The sequence below is a fragment of the Ranitomeya imitator genome, chromosome 2 (genome assembly GCF_032444005.1).
Source record: "Ranitomeya imitator isolate aRanImi1 chromosome 2, aRanImi1.pri, whole genome shotgun sequence".
Taxonomy (NCBI): Eukaryota; Metazoa; Chordata; class Amphibia; order Anura; family Dendrobatidae; genus Ranitomeya; species Ranitomeya imitator.
The window spans coordinates 53,595,785-53,617,589 of NC_091283.1; positions in this window are offsets into that span (position 1 = coordinate 53,595,785).

Here is a 21,805-nt window from a genome sequence, read left to right on the forward strand (position 1 = left end):
TCTCGAAAGATGTCATGCATAAATTACTGAAACACAGATGGAGCATTAGAAAGCCCGAATGGCATAACCAGGTGCTCAAAATGGCCCTCGGGCGTATTAAATGCTGTTTTCCATTCATCGCCTTGTTTAATTCGCACAAGATTATACGCCCCTCGAAGATCTATCCTGGTGAACCAACTAGCCCCCTTAATCCGAGCAAACAAATCAGACAGCAGCGGAAAAGGATACTGAAATTTGACTGTTCATCTTATTAAGAAGGCGGTAATCAATACAAGGTCTCAAAGAGCCATCCTTCTTGGCCACAAAAAAGAACCCTGCTCCCAATGGTGACGACAATGGGCGAATATGACCCTTCTCCAAGGATTCCTTTATATAACTCCGCATAGCGGCGTGCTCTGGCACAGATAAATTAAACAGACGGCCCTTAGGAAACTTACTACCAGGAATCAAATTAATAGCACAATCGCAATCCCTATGAGGAGGTAGGGCACCGGATTTGGGCTCTTCAAATACATCCCGGTAATCTGATAAAAACTCAGGGACTTCAGAAGGAGTGGAAGGCGAAATAGACAACAATGGAACATCACCATGTACCCCCTGACAACCCCAGCCGGACACAGACATAGATTTCCAATCTAACACTGGATTATGGACCTGTAGCCATGGCAACCCCAAAACAACCACATCATGCAGATTATGCAACACCAAAAAGCGAATATCCTCCTGATGTGCAGGAGCCATGCACATGGTCAATTGAGTCCAGTACTGAGGCTTATTCTTGGCCAAAGGCGTAGCATCAATTCCTCTCAATGGAATAGGATACTGCAAGGGCTCCAAGAAAAAACCACAGCGCCTGGCAAACTCCAAGTCCATCAAATTCAGGGCAGCGCCTGAATCCACAAATGCCATAACAGAATAGGACGACAGAGAGCAAATCAGAGTAACGGACAAAAGAAATTTAGACTGTACAGTACCAATGGCGGCAGACCTAGCGAACCGCTTAGTGCGCTTAGGACAATCGGAGATAGCATGAGTGGATTCACCACAGTAAAAACACAGCCCATTCCGACGTCTGTGTTCTTGCTGCTCAGCTCTGGTCAAAGTCCTATCACACTGCATAGGCTCAGGCCTATGCTCAGAGAATACCGCCAGATGGTGCACAGCTTTGCGCTCACGCAAGCGCCGATCGATCTGAATGGCCAAGGACATAGACTCATTCAGACCAGCAGGCGTGGGAAATCCCACCATGACATCCTTAAGGGCTTCAGAAAGACCCTTTCTAAAAATTGCCGCCAGGGCACACTCATTCCACTGAGTAAGCACAGACCACTTTCTAAACTTCTGACAGTACACCTCCGCTTCATCCTGACCCTGACACAAAGCCAGCAAGATTTTCTCTGCCTGATCCACTGAATTTGGTTCATCATAAAGCAATCCAAGCGCCAGAAAAAACGCATCAACATCACGCAATGCAGGATCTCCTGGGAAAATGCCCAGTCTTGAGGGTCGCCACGCAACAAGGAAATAATGATTTTTACTTGTTGAACGGGGTCACCAGAGGAGCGGGGTTTCAAAGCTAGAAACAGTTTACAATTATTTTTGAAATTCAGAAACTTAGCTCTATCTCCAGAAAATAAATCAGGAATAGGAATTCTAGGCTCTAACATAGGATTCTGAACCACAAAATCTTGAATGTTTTGTACCCTTGCAGTGAGATGATCCACACAAGAGGACAGACCTTGAATGTCCATCACTACACCTGTGTCCTGAACCACCCAAAGGTCTAGGGGATAAGAAAGACAAAACACAGTGCAAAGAAAAAAAAATGGTCTCAGAGCTTCTCTTATCCCTCTATTGAGATGCATTAATACTTTGGGCCAGCTGTACTGTTATGACCTGGTGGTTAGGAGCACCCGGAATGACCTGATGGTTAAACTCACAGGACAAGCTCTGGGAAGTGGGAACTTTGCTGACCGCAATCCCTAATCCTATCACACACATTAGAAATAGCCGTGGGGCATACCTAACAGGCCAAGACACCTCGGACACAGCCTAAGAACTAGCTAGCCCTAGAGAAAGAAAATAAAGCCTACCTTGCCTCAGAGAAATTTCCCCAAAGGAATAAGCAGCCCCCCACAAATATTAACTGTGAGTAAAGATGAAAGTCACAAACACAGAAATGAAACAGGTTTTAGCAAAGGGGAGGCCAGACTAACTAAATAGACAGAGGATAGGAAAGGTATCTTTGCGGTCAGCACAAAACTACAAAAGACCACGCAGAGTGTGCAAAAAGACCCCCGCACCGACTCACGGTGCGGAGGCGCCACCCTGCATCCCAGAGCTTCCAGCTAGCAAGACAAAATCATGAAAGCAAGCTGGACTAGAAAACCATGAACAGAAAATAACAAACGGGGACTTAGCTTCTTGCAGGAAGAGACAGGTCTCCAGAAAAATCCAAGAGCGACTGAACCAGCACAGGAACAATGACAGCTGGTCTGAGTGGAGTTAAATAGAGCAGCCAACAAAAGGATAAACCACGTCACCTGTGTAAGGAACCTCAGAAGCAGCAGCTTCACTCACAGCCACCAGAGGGAGTCCATGGACAGAACTCGCCGAAGTACCATTCACGACCACAGGAGGGAGTTCGACAACAGAATTCACAACAGCTGGGCTCTGATAATCAGCACGTCTATTTTCAGCACTTCCAATGCTAGTGCTTGTCAATCCGCCTGACACCTGTTAGTCTCTGTTACTCATAGGTTCTTGTGAAATCTTTTTGACTTGAAGTTTTGTAGTGGAATTCCTGAAAACTTGCACAACATCTAGCGAAGCTCTTCTGTCTTCCCCCATGTGCAAGATGAAGAAAATTCACGCAAAAATAGCACAAAAAATCAAAACTGACTGGCTTGGCCAATGTTAAATATGCTTATTTTGCACATTTATTTAATCAAGACTATTCACCAGGTGCATTACTCTTAAAGAAAAAATTTCATGATATTCTCATAAAAAATGTAGTAGTTTATTGAATTGTCCACAGAAAATCCACATTGCAGCAAAACATAAAAGTAGATGAAATAGTTACAAACAGATTGTCTATTTATAAATATCAGCGCTTGTTACTCATCTTTCCCAAAGTTCTGAATGGTAAAAGCCGTCTGTCTGTGTGAAGTCTGAAGTCATCCTGGCTGTCAGCTGTTCTTTCCTTGTGTGACTTGTCTGACGTCCATGGAGAATGATGGTGAAGGCCGGAGGTGACAGTTCCCACGTGACAAGCTCCCACACCCTCCTAAGACACGTTATTTATAAGTCCCACAGACCACGTGTTCCCTTTATATATGGTGTTGACTTATACTCTGAGCTACACAGAAATAGCTTTTTGTAATGTCAGCAAGAAGCAATGTGCTCAGTACAGAACTGAGAAATAAGAATAATTCATTTATTAATTAATATTTAACAAAGATGTAGCAGAGCTAGCAGCTACCTCATTATGTTTGCACAATGTTCACATTTCCATTGCAGATAATGTACCATAGAATCCAGTATATAGAAGTGGTTTAAACATGTATAAAGTGATGGACGGAATTCCTTTCTCAGCTTTGCCCGACACCAGCTCACAAGTCACCACCATTCAAGCCTCCTACTCTGAACGCTACTGGAATCTGGATTACTGACCAGTTACTGCACCATCGAGCAGCCATCATAAATGTTATTGCAAGCAACGAACAAGCTGTTCCCCAGCAAGCTTATTGGGAACCCACAATAAAAATCAGCCAAGTGGAGCTTCCAAGACAGGGCCTAATTGTTGTTGACATCCAGGATGATAGATTTCCCCCTGTTGTCCTGGGTATGAACATTTTTGCAAAACTGCCTGCAAGAGATGCTAGGTGCCCTGGAGAAAGAACTGACTCTGGCCCCACCCACAAAAATAGAGGTGATCCACAGGACCATCCAACGAGGACTGTCCCTCACTTCCCTATCAGGCTCTACCAAGGCAGGTGGGAAAACAATATAGATGATGTGCGCAACGCGTTTTCCCATTGTCACAGTTCATCAGGACTAGTGATGAGCAAGTATACTCGTTGCTCTGGTTTTCCCGAGCATGCTCGGGCGATCTCCGAGTATTTGTAAGTGCCCGGAGATTTCGTTTTCGTTGCCTCAGCTGCATGATTTACAGCTGATAGAAAACTTGAGTACATGTAGGGATTCCCTAGCAACCAGGCAACCCCCACATGTACTCAGGCTGGCTAGCAGCCGTAAATCATGCAGCTGTGTCAACAAAACTAAATCTCCGAGCAGTTAAAAATACTCAGAGTCCACCCGAGTGTGCTCGAGAAAACCCGAGCAACGAGTACACTCGCTCATCACTAATCAAGAGGCGTGATTGATATTAGTGATGCCAAAAATATGGGATGCCACGATGAAAAAGTAGCATTCTAAGTCTATTCTTTATTCTATTCATTGTGTATATATGGTGAATTGAATTCCTAAGCATATTATCGTGTTATAGGCCAGGATAAGTATGCATCTAACAAAAGTATCTCTTGGGGCACATCCTGTCTATGATAAGTCTACTCTTTATTCTATTCATTGTATATATATATATATATATATATATACATATATATATATATATGGTGAATTGAATTCCTGAACATATTATCATGTTATATGCCAAGATAAGTGCACATCTAACAAAAGGATCTCTTCAGAGCAGTTGGCATAGGGCAGATGACCAATGTTTTACAAATAGTTATTGTTATTATATTTATATCTATATGATCTACAGGATACCTGCAAGGGATTGTTAACATTAAAATGGCTGCCTGGGAATTTATTTAATTTCCTTCATCTCTTTCTTTCATCTATATTGTTTTCCCACCTGCCTTGGTAGAGCCTTACATGGAAGTGAGGGACAGTCCTTGTTGAGTGGGGGTGCCAACCTCCACTGCCAGGCAGGTTCAGGAATAGGATTATTGCAGTGTTGTGTAGGTTTTTGGTCTATGTTTGATTTTGGTATCTCAACCAACTGTTTTCACTGGGTAGGTGTTTTTAATATTGGAATAAATAAATTGTTTTTAAGCGATTATTTGTTGACTTATGATTATTTTCCCAAATCTCTTTATGACCTTGGTACATAGTTTTTAGATGTATTGATGAGCAAATTAACCCCCTAACGATACGCCTTTTAACAGTGATAGTTAAGGGTACTTAAACCACATTGCCATTAATTAAGGGCGCTGTGGAAAAAGTGTCCCCTAGAGTTGGATTTTCTCCGGGGTCTCGGCCCCAGAGAACATGATTCGGGTCAGTTTTTACTGACCCCGATGTTGCGATCGCCGCTATTAACCGCATACCGAATTGTCATTTAATTTCTCTCTCCTCTGATGTGATCGCATATCAGAGGAGAGAGAACTAGGGTCCCCCGATCCCCCCGGTACCTCCAGGTGTCCCTGGATCCTCCGACATCCACCCACGGCCGCCGGCGTTTTCTTCCGGAAATCTAATTTTTTCCAAGAAATCAACTAGAAGAATTTGTTCTAGTAAAATATTTTATTTTGCCCTCAAGGTGAAATAGGATAGGGAACACTTCGTATTAAAAGAAATATTTCCATACTCAATAAAAGAATCATAAATTATCTTCTTTATTTAAAGTTCATAATCAGAACAAGGAGTACAAATGAAAAGCTGATTATTCAATTGTGAAACTGCATATCATTACTGCAGTGTGAATACTATGAATCTGGTTTATCTTATATGTTAGGAAACTAAGGGGCCAAACAGATACATGTGTCATTGATGCAATTGAAACTTCACTAGGTAAAACACTAAGTTTATGGTGGAGAAGGTGGACTGAGAAGAATACTGGCTCAACTGAGCTGATGGTGTCGCTACCAGAGGCCACATCATCACTTTGCACCATGCTTGTCTGCATTTGCACATTACTTGACATCTGATTGGAATGTTTAATATTTAGGTATTTTCAAGCCACACATATTATATAGTTTATATTATATTTTCTTGAATTTGTACTTTATTTGATCATTATATTTTGAATGTAGATATCTCTAAAGCCACGTATACTGCTTTATTCTTGTATAGATCCACATCTTGTGATAGTTCAGGTTTGTTCCATACTTTTTATAGGAGTTTAATGTATTTCAAATAAAAACAATTTTTGTTAATATATTCATAGCACATGTCTCTTCGTTAACCTTAGAATTTATGCTTCTTGGGCTGTGGTATTATTCCAAATATTGAAACAGACCACGGTATAGTATTTTTAATTATTATTTATTTGTATAGCATCATTAACTTCCATGATGCTGTACATTAGACGGGATTACATCAAAATACAAATATCACTTATAGTAAAAAAAAAAAAACTAAAAAACTAACAATAACAGACTGGTACAGAGGGAAGAGGACCCTGCCCTTGTGTGCTTACATTCTGCTGGATTAAGGGGCAGGAAACAGTAGGTCGGGGGTTGCAGTAGCTCCAATTGTGTTGAGGTGGCCGTGTGGTCATTACAGGTAGTAAGCTTCTTTGAAGAGATGGGTTTTCAGGTTCCATTTGAAGGATGAAGACACAAAAAGAGCACAGCGAGGTTAAAATACTCTGTTGTAAAGAAGTCACAGTAAATAAGCAAGTGCTCGTCAAAAAAATTAAAAAAATACAGGTTATTTAGTTAATACGTTTTTTTGCAACAAAAATTTATATTAAGCTGCTCCACCAATCGCCAAGGTATACCCATAATAGAGCAGTCCTATCTAATGTATATAATCCCTATCTGATGTATTTAAAAACCTGATCAATTGTATAGTACCTGTATAAGCAGGGTTCAGAGAGAAAATATCCATGTGGACATGCTGGATGGAACAACTTCAGTGCAAATGGCCCACAGAGGAGTGGTGGACTCCCCAGTCTTGTAGAAAAAAGAAAACAATTATAGAACCAAAAAGACATGGGTTACTTGCACAGTGAACAAGTCTGTAGAAACCTGTTCACCTGTTCACACCACCAAGAAACTTGAAGAAACAAAAAGAGCACAGCGAGGTTAAAAATACTCTGTTGTAAAGAAGTCACAGTAAATAAGCAAGTGCTCGTCAAAAAATGAAAAAAATACAGGGTATTTAGATAATACGTTTTTTGTTAAAAAATGTATATTAAGCTGCTCCACCAATCGCCAAGGTATACCCATAATAGAGCAGTACTATCTAATTTATATAATCCCCATCTGATGTATTTAAAAACCTGATCATCTGTATTGTACCTGTATAAGCAGGGTTCAGAGAGAAAATATCCATGTGGACATGCTGGATGGAACAACTTCAGTGCAATTGGCCCACAGAGGAGTGGTGGACTCCCCAGTCTTGTAGAAACAAGAAAACAATTATAGAACCAATGGGGGATATTCGGAAGAAGTCTTAAAGGCGATTGAGTGAGGAGCGAATAAGCGTGGAGGAGAGAAGGAGGTCTTGGGAGGACCAGAGATTATGTGAGGGAAGATATTGAGAGATTAGTTCGGAAATTTACGGAGGAGAAAGGTTATTGAAGGCTTTGTAGGTTAGTGTTAGTAGTTTAAACTGGATACGCTGGGAAATTGGGAGCCAGTGAAGGGATTTGCAAAGAGGGGAAGCAGGAGTGTAGCGAGGAGAGAGATTAGTTAGTCGGGCAGCAGAGTTAAGGACGGACTGGAGAGGCGCGAGAGTGTTAGAAGGTAGGCCACAGAGGAGGGTGTTGCAGTACTCAAGGAGGAGATGATGAGGGCATGCACAAGCATTTTGGTAGAGTGAGGGTTGAGGGAGGGGCGGATTCTGAAAATATTTGTGAGCTGGAGGCGGCAGGAGGTGGCGAGAGCTTGGATGTCCGGTTTGAAGAACAGGGCAGAGTCAAGGGTTACTCCGAGGCAGAGGATTAGCTGGACAGTGGAAAGTGTGAATATAGTTTTTGTGTATACGGTTACTAAATTGGACTGTAAAAAAAGGTAGTCAAATAGAACGTGTATTTTTTAAAAATTTTTATTTTAAATACTATTCTCCCCAACAACCCTGGCAAAAAGCTAGAACCAAGGATACTATATCAGTATATAGGTCGTCTCCTGGAATTTAAAATGCGGCTAAAGCCCAAAGTATATTTGTGGGGTGTATGGTTGCCGATATAGGCTGATACAACATGTATGCCAAAAGTAATGTATAGATTTATTTTTCTTTTAAACGGTATGCTCCCTCATGATAATGGCCATAATCCTACAATTCTATGTTGGTTGGCAGGTACACGTGTAATGCCCCAATATTGTTGAGTATGAACATTTAAGATGTAGCAGCTAGCGGCTACCTCATTATGTTTTCACAATGTTCACATTTCCTTTGCAGATAATGTACCTTAGAATCCAGTAAATAGAAGTGGTTTAAATATGTATAAAGTGATGGACTTATTATGTTCTGCTACGAAGAGAAAACAGCAGCATGATGAGTCACTCAGAAGCACTGCATGACATACGTTAGGTGGACCCTTATGAAGTGATGAATGCAGATCACGCCCTAAGGAACCAGTTTGTAGAAGGGGAAGAACAGAATTTATCGAAACTCAACTGAGGATACTGTCCCTGCAGAACCCAAACAGCTCATTCCTAGATTTCTAGAAGATGGCCATTAGAGTTCTGGGAGTAGAAAAAGATTCCAACCTAGTTCCTGCTTGCAGTAGCCTACATTAGCAGCATAAGAATCAGATAAGTGCTTTCCTTGGACCTGAAATAGCGCCACAAACTGGCCTCAAAGAAACTGTTACTAATTGTGTTCAAGTTCAAACACAAGTTGTAGAACTCACCAAGTGACTTACAGTGGTATGTGAGGATCTAAAAGATTTAAAGCAACAGCAGTATCGGCAACCTGAAGACTCCTGGTTCCACAGAGACAGATGGCGCTATGGCCCCAGAGAAAGAGGCTATGACAACCCAGGTAGATGGCCTATGGATCAGTTTCACACTCGGGAAGGCCTATTTGCAGGAAGCGCTGGAGAAGGGCCCACATTAAACAGGAGTGCCAGCAGTTAAACTGTAATACCCTGAGGGGGAGGACCACCCATCGGAAGAGGAACACTTAGGTCCAGACGATCCAAAATGGCCCCCTAAATACGGTACATAGGCAGGTGTCAAGTAATCACCATTGAAATTGATGGAATTCTTTTCTCAGCTTTGCTCGACACCAGCTCCCAAGTCACCACAATTCAAGCCTCCTACTCTGAACGCTACTGGAATCCTGACCAGTTACAACACCATCGAGCAGCCACCATAAATGTTATTGCAAACAACAAACAAGCTGTTCCCCAGCAAGATATTAGGAACCCACAATAAAAATCAGCCAAGCGGAGCTTCCAAAACAGGGCCTAATTGTTGTTGTTGACATCCTGGATGATGGATTTTCCCCTGTTGTCCTGGGTATGAACGTTTTTTGCAAAACTGCCTGCAAGAGGCACTAGGTGCCCTGGAGAAAGAACTGACTCTGGCCCCACCCACAGAAACAGAGGTGATCCACAGAACCATCCGCCTACTGCATGGACATCAAAGGTTTGCTGGTCCAGATGGAACTATCGGTATGGCCTGAGCGGTGAGTAGACGTCCTATCTTTTTGGCCGCAGGTGCTGAGACTGTGGTTTGGTGCAAAACACAAATAGGTTTGCAGGGTCAATACTATGATGTACTACTGGAACCGTTCCCGCTGAATGGTGAAGTGTCCATCCTGACTGCCCGAAGTCTAGCTACGGTAACCAGAGGGAGAGTCCCTATTCATCTGCTGAATCTAAGTGATCAACGGGTGAAGTTGGGAAAGAACCGCGTTGTTGCCAAGCTGTCATGAGTGTCCGTACAGGATATCCTGAGTCAAGACATGTTGAACTGCCAATTGTCTCCGCGCTGCCGACAGGATTTAAGATATATTTTCCAGTGTAGTAAAATTATGGTTTATTTTGACGCATTTGGAGGTACAAAGTTACTTCTTCTTCAGGAAAACCACATGTATGAGACAGCAGGGGTATCACTTATATAGGCTAAAATTTCAAATTTGAGCACCAAAAACACATGACCACATGTCATAGTTCAGACGAAACCCACATGATGTTACACATGACATCTAAAATATCTTAGTGCAATTCAGTATAATACAAACATGTTGTTTAAAACTATAGAGTACAAAAATATTAAAATGTATTTTATTAATAATAATCGCAGTTGGAACCTTCAGAAAAGAAATGTTGCTGCTGGTATAACAGAAGGAGATTTCCACAAACCCATATGTGAGGAAGACAAAATAACTCTAACAGTGTAATTGACCATTGAGCTATCTCATCTGAAGGAGAAATTCGATTAATTAATAGTTCACATGGTACAGCGCTTATGATAAAAAAAAAAAAAAATTAAAAAACTAATTTATTATTTTCATAATTTTTAGAAGTGAAATTAAAGGGAACCTGTCACCCCGTTTTTTCAGATTGAGATATAAATACTGTTAAATAGGGCCTGCGCTGTGCATTACTATAGTGTATGTAGTGTACCCTGATTCCCCACCTATGCTGAGAAATACATTACCAAAGTCGCCGTTTTCGCCTGTCAATCAGGCTGGTCAGGTCGGGTGGGCGTGGCGACATCGCTCTTTTCTTCCCCAGCTTTCCGTTGGTGGCGTAGTGGTGTGCGCATGTCGCAGTGACGAATCCACTGTGCACACGTGAAGAAGCAGCGCGCGATCTGCGCTATTACCCCCTGTCATCGGTGGGGGCGGCCATCTTCCTGGGGCCGCGCGTGCGCAGATGGAGTGCTCTGCTGCACGGGGCTTCAGGAAAATGGCCGCGGGATGCCGCGCATGCGCAGAAGAGATCGCGGCGGCCATTTTCCCAAAGCCGAGATGCAAACTCGAATTACAACCTGGGAGACACCAGCGTAATAAGGAGAGTAAAGGCAGAGCGGAGATCATTGACGATATGGTGGCAGAAAGGACCGAAGACACCGAAACATAAGAGGAACAGTGTAAGTTCAAAGGAGTTGATAAAGGGTTACAGGAGAAGTGTGAGAGCATGATTATTGAGTTATTTCAAGGAGGGCGGACACATTTATCATGAAAAGGTGAAAGATTATAAGCTATGTGTAGCGCTGGAGGCACAAAGGAAAGGAGAGAGAACATTTAGGGAAGGTATCTTTTCAGCAATGTAATAAAAATGTGATTGTTGAAGGCATTAAAAAAATTGTGGTGACCCTTATGATGTATGTGTGAGGGATTTATCTCATTTGAAAACGCTACTGAAACGTAAGAGGTACAATAGAAGATAAAAATAATCACTTAAAATGGTAGGTAAAAAGTATTTATTACAAAATTATAAAAATATTTTTTATATAAAAAAAAAAACCTCTGTAACTTCATTGAGGCGTTTTGGTTTAAGAGTATTAAGTCTGTAGATCCATAAAATCTCCTTTCTAATTAGTTTTTTGGGTCCAATTGGGTGTGTTTGGTGGGATGTATTCGATGGGGCTAATTCTCAAGCTGTCAGAGTCTCTGTTATGTAAGGTGCAGTGCTTTGAGAGACCATGTAGAAGGAAACCATTGCGGATATTGTACCCATGGGAATTTAGTCTGGAATGTAATGGTTGAGTTGTTCTGCCCGCATATTGCCTTCTGCATTTACATTCTATGACATAAATCACAAAATCTGTGGCACAGCGGTCAGCGGAGATGCTGTATGATTTTGAATTTTTCGTTAGTCACCGTTGATATAACGTGGTCACCACCATGATTTATGGTATGACAACATAGGCAATTTCTAAGACCGCATTTAAAGATACCGATATGTTTATTAGAGGGTAAGTGGTTATAATATTAATTTGGCTAGGTGCCACAATATTTTTGATTGTAGGTGCCCTACGGAGAGTAATACCAGGGTTCCTAGGAAGAGTCTTACCTAGGACGGGATATACCAATATTTTCTGAAGATGTCATGCATTTTTTGTGGCTATAGTTAAATTGGGTAATGAAATTGGATATAAATTTGTTATCCGTTTCTGCTCTGGTTTTATATGTCAAAAGTGCGTGATAATTATTACTCAGAGAGTTAATATATGATCGATTAATCAGTTCCTAGGTCAAAAAACTTTCTTGTAAAATAGAGGCTTGGGTTCTAAAATCTTCTACGTGACTACAGTTTTTACGAATCCTTAGGAACTGGATATTAGGGATGTTGTTGATCCATTTATTATAATGGCCTTTTGATAGTGTATATAGCTGTTTGTGTCTGCCTCTTTAAAGTATGTTTTTTGCGAAGATTTTATTATCCTCAATGAAAATGGTGATATCCAGAAAATTAATGCTGAAGGGATCGTGGAGAGGAGAGAAGACAAGACCCCAACTGTTATTTACATAATTAATGAAACCATTGATGTTATTGTCTGTGTGGTCCCAGATAAAGAATAATCGTCAGTGTATCTTTCATACAGAATTATATGTTGGCTCCAAATGCTTTCAGTTATGTAGATTTCCTCAAAAGCACCGATAAATAAATTAGCATATGTTGGTGCCAACTTCGAGCCCATCGCGGTGCCACGTATCTGATGATAAAAAATCTCTTCAAAAGTAAAATGAATATTTTCAAAAATAAACTTAAGTCCCTTCTGTAGAAAGGTTTTCTGGTTAGCAGACAGTCTATCGTTTTATTCCCAATTGATTAAACGCAAAAATGAAATCAGATGTGTGGAGTCCTTAAGATGACCCTGTAATTGGGAAACATGTTGCTGCATGATTTTGTCTATATACTATGAGAGATTGCTCATAAGGGAATTAATCCCTGAGATGATTGGTTTCACCGGTGGGTTTATTTTATCCTTATGGATTTTTGGAAGATGGTAAAAGAAAGGAATAGATGGATTGTTGACAGATACGATTTTTTTTTCTTATCTATCCCTTCTTTAACCCCTTTCTGGCATCGTGTGTAATAGTACACCGATGTTGGACTCCCTCCCTTTTGATGTGGGCTCTGGTGCTGAGCCCACATCTTTACTGGTACATGTCAGCGGTTTTGAACAGCTGACATGTGCCCGGAATAGCCGCGGGTGGAATCGCGATCCACTCTTGGCTATTAACCTGTTAAAGGGAACCTGTCACCCCCCCTAAGCGTTTTTAACTAAAAGAGCCACCTTGTGCAGCAGTAATGCTACATTCTGACAAGGTGGCTCTTTTAGTTCTGGGTGCTGTAACTGCCGAAATAATCAGTTTTGTAATTTGTCCTAAATACCTTTTCTTCAGTCAAGGAGGCAGGCCTTTCCACCCTGCTGCAGAAGCCACACAGCCGTCACTCAAATCTTCTTGGCGCCGGGCACCACCTCCTCACCTCTGTTTTGAAAGGCGCCGGCGCCTGCGCTCTTTTCTCCTGCCTTGGGCAGATGCAGTGGGCGCTACCCATCTGTCCTCATATGCAGTCCAGCTGACTGCGCATGTGCGGACGCCCTGCCTGTGAATCCCAGCCCCGTAGTATGAATAAATAAGAAGACACTGCTGGGCTGGGATTCACAGGCAGGGCGTCCGCACAGGCGCAGTCAGCTGGACTGCATATGAGGACAGACGGGCAGTGCTCACTGCGCCTGCCCAAGGCAGGAGAAATTTATGATTTATGCATAGAATGTAAATGCAGAAAGCAATATGCGGGCAAAACAACTCAACCATTTCATTCCAGACTAAATTCTCATAGGCACAGTATTCGCAAACGTTTCCTTCTACATGGTCTCTCAAAGCACTGCACCTTAACACATAACAGAGACTCTGACAGCTTGAGAATTGGCCCCATCGAATACATCCCACCAAACACACCCAAAAACTAAATAGAAAGGAGATTTTTTGGATCTGCAGACTTAATACTTTTAAACCAAATGGCCTCAATGAAGTTACAGATTTTTTTTTTATATCAAAAATATCATTTTTATAATAAATACTTTTTACCTACCATTTTAAATAATTCCTTTTTTCTTCTATTGTACCGCTTAAATTTCAGTAGCATTTTCAAATGAGATAAATCCCCTACACATACATCATAAGGGTCACCACAATTTTTTTAATGCCTTCAACAATCACATTTTTATTACATTCCTAAAATGATACCTTCCCTAAATCACAAAGGTTTTTTCTCTCCTTTTTGTTGTCTGCAGCGCTACACATATCTTATAATCCTTCGCCATTTCATGATAAATGTGTCCGCCCTCCTTGAAATGACTCAATAATCATGCTCTCACACTTCTCCTGTAACCCTTTATCAACTCCTTTGAACTTACACTGTTCCTCTTATGTTTCGGTGTCTTCGGTCCTTTCTGCCACCATATCGTCAATGATCTCCACTCTGCCTTTACTCTCCTTATTACGCTGGTGTCTCCCAGGTTGTAATTTGACGTTCTCCACCTGTTCTCTACCTGTCATGCCGTCTATCCTGATCGTGGCTGTTATGAACAGGTAATTCAGAACCACAATGGGTCTAGTGTTAAGAGCACACAAGGTGACCTGACAGTTACCAATAACAAGGACGAGCTCTGAGACGTGGGAACTCTGCTGACCGCAATCCCTAATCCTATCATACCACACTAGAGGTAGCCGTGGATTGCGCCTAACGCTCCCTATGCAACTCGGCACAGCCTGAGAAACTAACTAGCTCTGAAGATAGAAAAATAAGCCTACCTTGCCTCAGAGAAATTCCCCAAAGGAAAAGGCAGCCCCCCACATATAATGACTGTGAGTTAAGATGAAAATACAAACACAGAGATGAAATAGATTTTAGCAAAGTGAGGCCCGACTGACTGAATAGACCGAAGATAGGAAAGATTACTTTGCGGTCAACACAAAACCCTACAAACAACCACGCAGAGGGGCAAAAAGACCCTCCGCACCGACTAACGGTACGGAGGTACCCCTCTCTGCGTCCCAGAGCTTCCAGCAAGCAAGAAAAACCAATAGCGCAAGCTGGACAGAAAATATAGCAACAAAAGTAACACCAGCAAAACTTAGCTAATGCAGGAAAGACAGGCCACAGGAACGATCCAGGAGAGAGCAAGATCCACACTAGAACATTGACTGGAGGCCAAGAGCAAAGCACTAGGTGGAATTAAATAGAGCAGCACCTAACGACTTCACCACATCACCTGAGGAAGGAAACTTAGAAGCCGCAGTACCACTCTCATCCACCAAAGGAAGCTCATAGACAGAACCAGCCGAAGTACCACTTGTGACCACAGGAGGGAGCTCGACCACAGAATTCACAACAGTACCCCCCCTTGAGGAGGGGTCACCGAACCCTCACCAGAGCCCCCAGGCCGACCAGGATGAGCCATATGAAAGGCACGAACAAGATCGGCAGCATGGACATCAGAGGCAAAGACCCAGGAATTATCTTCCTGACCATAACCCTTCCACTTAACCAGATACTGGAGTTTCCGTCTCGAAACACGAGAATCCAAAATCTTCTCCACTATATACTCCAACTCCCCCTCCACCAAAACCGGGGCAGGAGGATCAACAGATGGAACCATAGGTGCCACGTATCTCCGCAACAATGACCTATGGAATACGTTATGGATGGAAAAAGAATCTGGCAGGGTCAAACAAAAAGACACAGGATTAAGATCCTCAGAAATCCTATACGGACCAATGAAACGAGGCTTAAACTTAGGAGAGGAAACCTTCATAGGAATATGACGAGATGACAACCAAACCAAATCCCCAACACGAAGTCGGGGACCCACACAGCGTCTGCGATTAGCGAAACGTTGAGCCTTCTCCTGGGACAAGGTCAAATTGTCCACTACATGAGTCCAAATCTGCTGCAACCTATCCACCACAGTATCCACACCAGGACAGTCCGAAGACTCAACCTGTCCTGAAAAGAAACGAGGATGGAACCCAGAATTGCAGAAAAACGGCGAAACCAAGGTAGCCGAGCTGGCCCGATTATTAAGGGCGAACTCAGCCAACGGCAAAAAGGACACCCAATCATCCTGATCAGCAGAAACAAAGCATCTCAGATATGTTTCCAAGGTCTGATTGGTTCGTTCAGTCTGGCCATTTGTCTGAGGATGGAAAGCCGAGGAAAAAGACAAATCAATTCCCATCCTAGCACAAAAGGCTCGCCAAAACCTCGAAACAAACTGGGAACCTCTGTCAGAAACGATGTTCTCTGGAATGCCATGTAAACGAACCACATGCTGGAAGAACAATGGCACCAAATCAGAGGAGGAAGGTAATTTAGACAATGGTACCAAATGGATCATCTTAGAGAAGCGATCACAAACCACCCAAATGACCGACATTTTTTGAGAGACGGGGAGATCCGAAATAAAATCCATAGAGATATGTGTCCATGGCCTCTTCGGGACCGGCAAGGGCAAAAGCAACCCACTGGCAAGAGAACAGCAGGGCTTAGCCCGAGCACAAATCCCACAGGACTGCACAAAAGAACGCACATCCCGCGACAGAGACGGCCACCAAAAGGATCTAGCCACTAAATCTCTGGTACCAAAGATTCCAGGATGACCAGCCAACACCGAACAATGAACCTCAGAGATAACTTTATTCGTCCACCTATCAGGGACAAACAGTTTCTCCGCTGGGCAACGATCAGGTTTATTAGCCTGAAATTTTTGCAGCACCCGCCGCAAATCAGGGGAGATGGCAGACAAAATTACTCCCTCTTTGAGAATACCCGCCGGCTCAGACAAACCCGGAGAGTCGGGCACAAAACTCCTAGACAGGGCATCCGCCTTCACATTTTTAGAGCCCGGAAGGTACGAAACCACAAAGTCAAAGCGGGAGAAAAACAGCGACCAACGAGCCTGTCTAGGATTCAACCGTTTGGCAGACTCGAGATAAGTCAAGTTCTTGTGATCAGTCAAGACCACCACACGATGCTTAGCTCCTTCAAGCCAATGACGCCACTCCTCGAATGCCCACTTCATGGCCAGCAACTCTCGATTGCCAACATCATAATTTCGCTCAGCAGGCGAAAACTTCCTGGAAAAGAAGGCGCATGGCTTCATCACCGAGCAATCAGAACCTCTTTGTGACAAAACAACCCCCGCTCCAATTTCAGAAGCATCAACCTCGACCTGGAACGGAAGCGAAACATCTGGTTGACACAACACAGGGGCAGAAGAAAAACGACGCTTTAACTCTTGAAAAGCTTCCACAGCAGCAGAAGACCAATTGACCACATCAGCACCCTTCTTGGTCAAATCGGTCAATGGTTTAGCAATACTAGAAAAATTACAGATGAAGCGACGATAAAAATTAGCAAAGCCCATTAACTTTTGCAGACTCTTCAGAGATGTCGGCTGAGTCCAATCATAGATGGCCTGGACCTTAACAGGGCCCATCGCGATAGTAGAAGGGGAAAAAATGAACCCCAAAAATGAAACCTTCTGAACACCAAAGAGACACTTTGATCCCTTCACAAACAAAGAATTAGCACGCAGGACCTGGAACACCATTCTGACCTGCTTCACATGAGACTCCCAATCATCCGAGAAGACCAAAATATCATCCAAGTATACTATCAGGAATTTATCCAGGTACTCTCGGAAGATGTCATGCATAAAGGACTGAAACACTGATGGAGCATTGGCAAGTCCGAATGGCATAACCAGGTACTCAAAATGGCCCTCGGGCGTATTAAATGCAGTTTTCCATTCATCGCCCCGCTTAATACGCACAAGAATATACGCACCACGAAGATCTATCTTGGTGAACCAACTAGCCCCCTTAATCCGAGCAAACAAATCAGATAGCAGCGGCAAGGGGTACTGAAATTTGACCGTGATTTTATTTAGAAGGCGGTAATCAATACAAGGTCTCAGCGAACCATCCTTCTTGGCCACAAAAAAGAACCCTGCTCCCAATGGCGACGATGACGGGCGAATATGACCCTTCTCCAAGGATTCTTTTAAGTAACTCCGCATAGCGGCGTGCTCAGGTACAGATAAATTAAACAGTCGACCTTTAGGAAACTTACTACCAGGAATCAAATCGATAGCACAATCACAATCCCTATGCGGAGGTAGGGCATTGGACTTGGGCTCATCAAATACATCCCGGTAATCTGACAAGAACTCTGGGACCTCAGAAGGGGTGGATGACGAAATAGACAGAAATGGGACATCGCCATGTACCCCCTGACAACCCCAGCTGGACACAGACATTGATTTCCAATCTAATACTCGGTTATGGACTTGTAGCCATGGCAACCCCAACACGACCACATCATGCAGATTATGCAACACCAGAAAGCGAATATCCTCCTGATGTGCAGGAGCCATGCACATGGTCAGCTGGGTCCAGTACTGAGGCTTATTCTTGGCCAAAGGCGTGGCATCAATTCCTCTCAATGGAATAGGACACTGCAAGGGCTCCAAGAAAAACCCACAACGCCTAGCATACTCCAAGTCTATCAAATTCAGGGCAGCGCCTGAATCCACAAATGCCATGACAGAATAAGATGACAAAGAGCAGATCAAAGTAACGGACAAAAGAAATTTTTACTGTACCGTACCAATGGTGGCAGACCTAGCGAACCGCTTAGTGCGCTTAGGACAATCGGAGATAGCATGAGTGGAATCACCACAGTAGAAACACAGCCCATTCTGACGTCTGTGTTCTTGCCGTTCAACTCTGGTCAAAGTCCTATCGCACTGCATAGGCTCAGGTCCACGCTCGGATAATACCGCCAAATGGTGCACAGATTTACGCTCACGCAAGCGTCGACCGATCTGAATGGCCAAAGACATAGACTCATTCAAACCAGCAGGCATAGGAAATCCCACCATGACATCTTTAAAGGCTTCAGAGAGACCCTTTCTGAAAATCGCTGCCAGCGCACATTCATTCCACTGAGTGAGCACGGACCACTTCCTAAACCTCTGACAATATACCTCTACCTCATCCTGACCATGACACAGAGCCAGCAAATTTTTTTCTGCCTGATCCACTGAATTAGGTTCTTCATACAGCAATCCGAGCGCCAGAAAAAACGCATCAATATTACATAATGCAGGATCTCCTGACGCAAGGGAAAATGCCCAGTCTTGAGGGTCGCCACGTAATAAAGAAATGATGATCCTAACTTGTTGAACTGGGTCACCAGAGGAGCGAGGTTTCAAAGCCAGAAACAGTTTACAATTATTTTTGAAACTCAGAATTTTAGCTCTATCTCCAGAAAACAAATCAGGAATAGGAATTCTTGGTTCTAACATAGAATTCTGAGCCACAAAGTCTTGAATATTTTATACTCTTGCAGTGAGATGATCCACACATGAAGACAGACCTTTAATGTCCATCACTACACCGGTGTACTGAACCACCCAAATGTCTAGGGGAAAAAAAAGGCAAAACACAGTGCAAAGAAAAAAAAATGGTCTCAGAACTTCTTTTTTCCCTCTATTGAGAAGCATTAGTACTTTGGGCCTCCAGTACTGTTATGAACAGGTAATTCAGAACCACAATGGGTCTAGTGTTAAGAGCACACAAGGTGACCTGACAGTTACCAATAACAAGGACGAGCTCTGAGACGTGGGAACTCTGCTGACCGCAATCACTAATCCTATCATACCACACTAGAGGTAGCCGTGGATTGCGCCTAACGCTCCCTATGCAACTCGGCACAGCCTGAGAAACTAACTAGCCCTGAAGATAGAAAAATAAGCCTACCTTGCCTCAGAGAAATTCCCCAAAGGAAAAGGCAGCCCCCCACATATAATGACTGTGAGTTAAGATGAAAATACAAACACAGAGATGAAATAGATTTTAGCAAAGTGAGGCCCGACTGACTGAATAGACCGAAGATAGGAAAGATTACTTTGCGGTCAACACAAAACCCTACAAACAACCACGCAGAGGGGCAAAAAGACCCTCCGCACCGACTAACGGTACGGAGGTACCCCTCTCTGCGTCCCAGAGCTTCCAGCAAGCAAGAAAAACCAATAGCGCAAGCTGGACAGAAAATATAGCAACAAAAGTAACACCAGCAAAACTTAGCTTATGCAGGAAAGACAGGCCACAGGAACGATCCAGGAGAGAGCAAGATCCACACTAGAACATTGACTGGAGGCCAAGAGCAAAGCACTAGGTGGAGTTAAATAGAGCAGCACCTAACGACTTCACCACATCACCTGAGGAAGGAAACTTAGAAGCCGCAGTACCACTCACATCCACCAACGGAAGCTCATAGACAGAATCAGCCGAAGTACCACTTGTGACCACAGGAGGGAGCTCGACCACAGAATTCACAACACGCGGCCCTGAGACACGATGTAGCACCCAGTGTTCCCTGATTCTCCTATTTCTCCAGCGCTTCTGCCATTCGATTCTCATGTGAACGAATATGTGTACCGTTTCCTATTGACGCTCTTTTTTCACACAGCCCTATGAATTGTTACACTACTTTTCACTGTCCGACTAAGATAATTAATCTACCAATTTAAATAAAAATCCCAATCAATTCATATTTATTATTTTTTCTCTCTCTAAACTCCTATTGTTTAATCTCAGGGTTCCACTATTTCACGGACTCCTAATTCTCACTTTGTTCCAAATTAACAAATAAAGACGAACTCAACACCCACATGTTTAATTTAATGTTTAAAAATTAAAATAATAAATGAGGGTTTTTTTTATTTTATTCATTTTTATCACAAGTGCAATAACAGGTGAACTATTGATTAATAGAATTTCTCCTTCAGATGAGATAGCTCAATGGTCAATTACCCTTTTTTAGTTATTCTGTCTTCCTCAGGGTTCATCACATATGGGTTCCCGTAGAATTCTCCTTTTGTTGTACCTGCTGCAACATTTCTTTTTTCAAGGTTCCAACTGCGATTCCTATTAATGGCCTTCACAGACAATTTGTTGGCGCACTTGAACACAGCGCAACTGGGAGCCTTGGAACAGAGATGGGCATCACGACTGGCAAATAACCAATTCACGCATTTTCCCAGCTTCCTACTTGTAAAGGGCCTGAAAGTGATGATTGGGAAGAAGTGGAGATACCAGATTTCCACCATCTGCTTGTAAAGCGAAGAGCCCGTGTGTTAAGACAAAATCTCCAGCCTTTATGTGACCGATTGTCAACACAAAGGGCAGATGAAGGGCACACACATCTGTTAAGAAGAGATTCCAAACATTTTTAGGAATAAAATAATATATTTTTATTGGTATACATATTAAGAACACTTAAAATGACAGGAAATGGGACCTCCAAAAAAAAGGAGGGGAAAGCTAATGCACACCAGGAAATGAATAGTCTAAGGGTGGGGAGGCGGGCACCAGAAAAATAGGACGAGAGGAATAATAGTGGAATGGGGTGGTGCGTATATAACAAGCAAATGGATAAACTCATGATTATCGAGCAGTCCTTTTGAGAGGCTCTGCAGAAATTAGAAGTGTGGTTAGTTACTTGTTTATCATAAATAAATACCTATAAATGAGATGTATATACAAAAAAAAACTCTTTCCTAGGTGGTGCCTGCCAGATTATGAGAATATTGACATCATGAAATGATAGTATGTTACCTCCACACAGATGGTAGTGGTCCGCTGGAGTCCCAAAGATTTGGAAATGGCTTTTTACCCTTTTCCAGACTGTTAGATCTTACTTTGTTTCTCATTTGTTCCAGAATTTCTTTGTATTGCGGCATGATGTCTAGCTTTTGATTATAGTTTGGTTTTTTTCACTTTGTCAGGCACGTCCTATTTAAGTGATTTTATGATTGAGAACAGGGTTGGCAGTAATCAGGCCTGGGTGTGG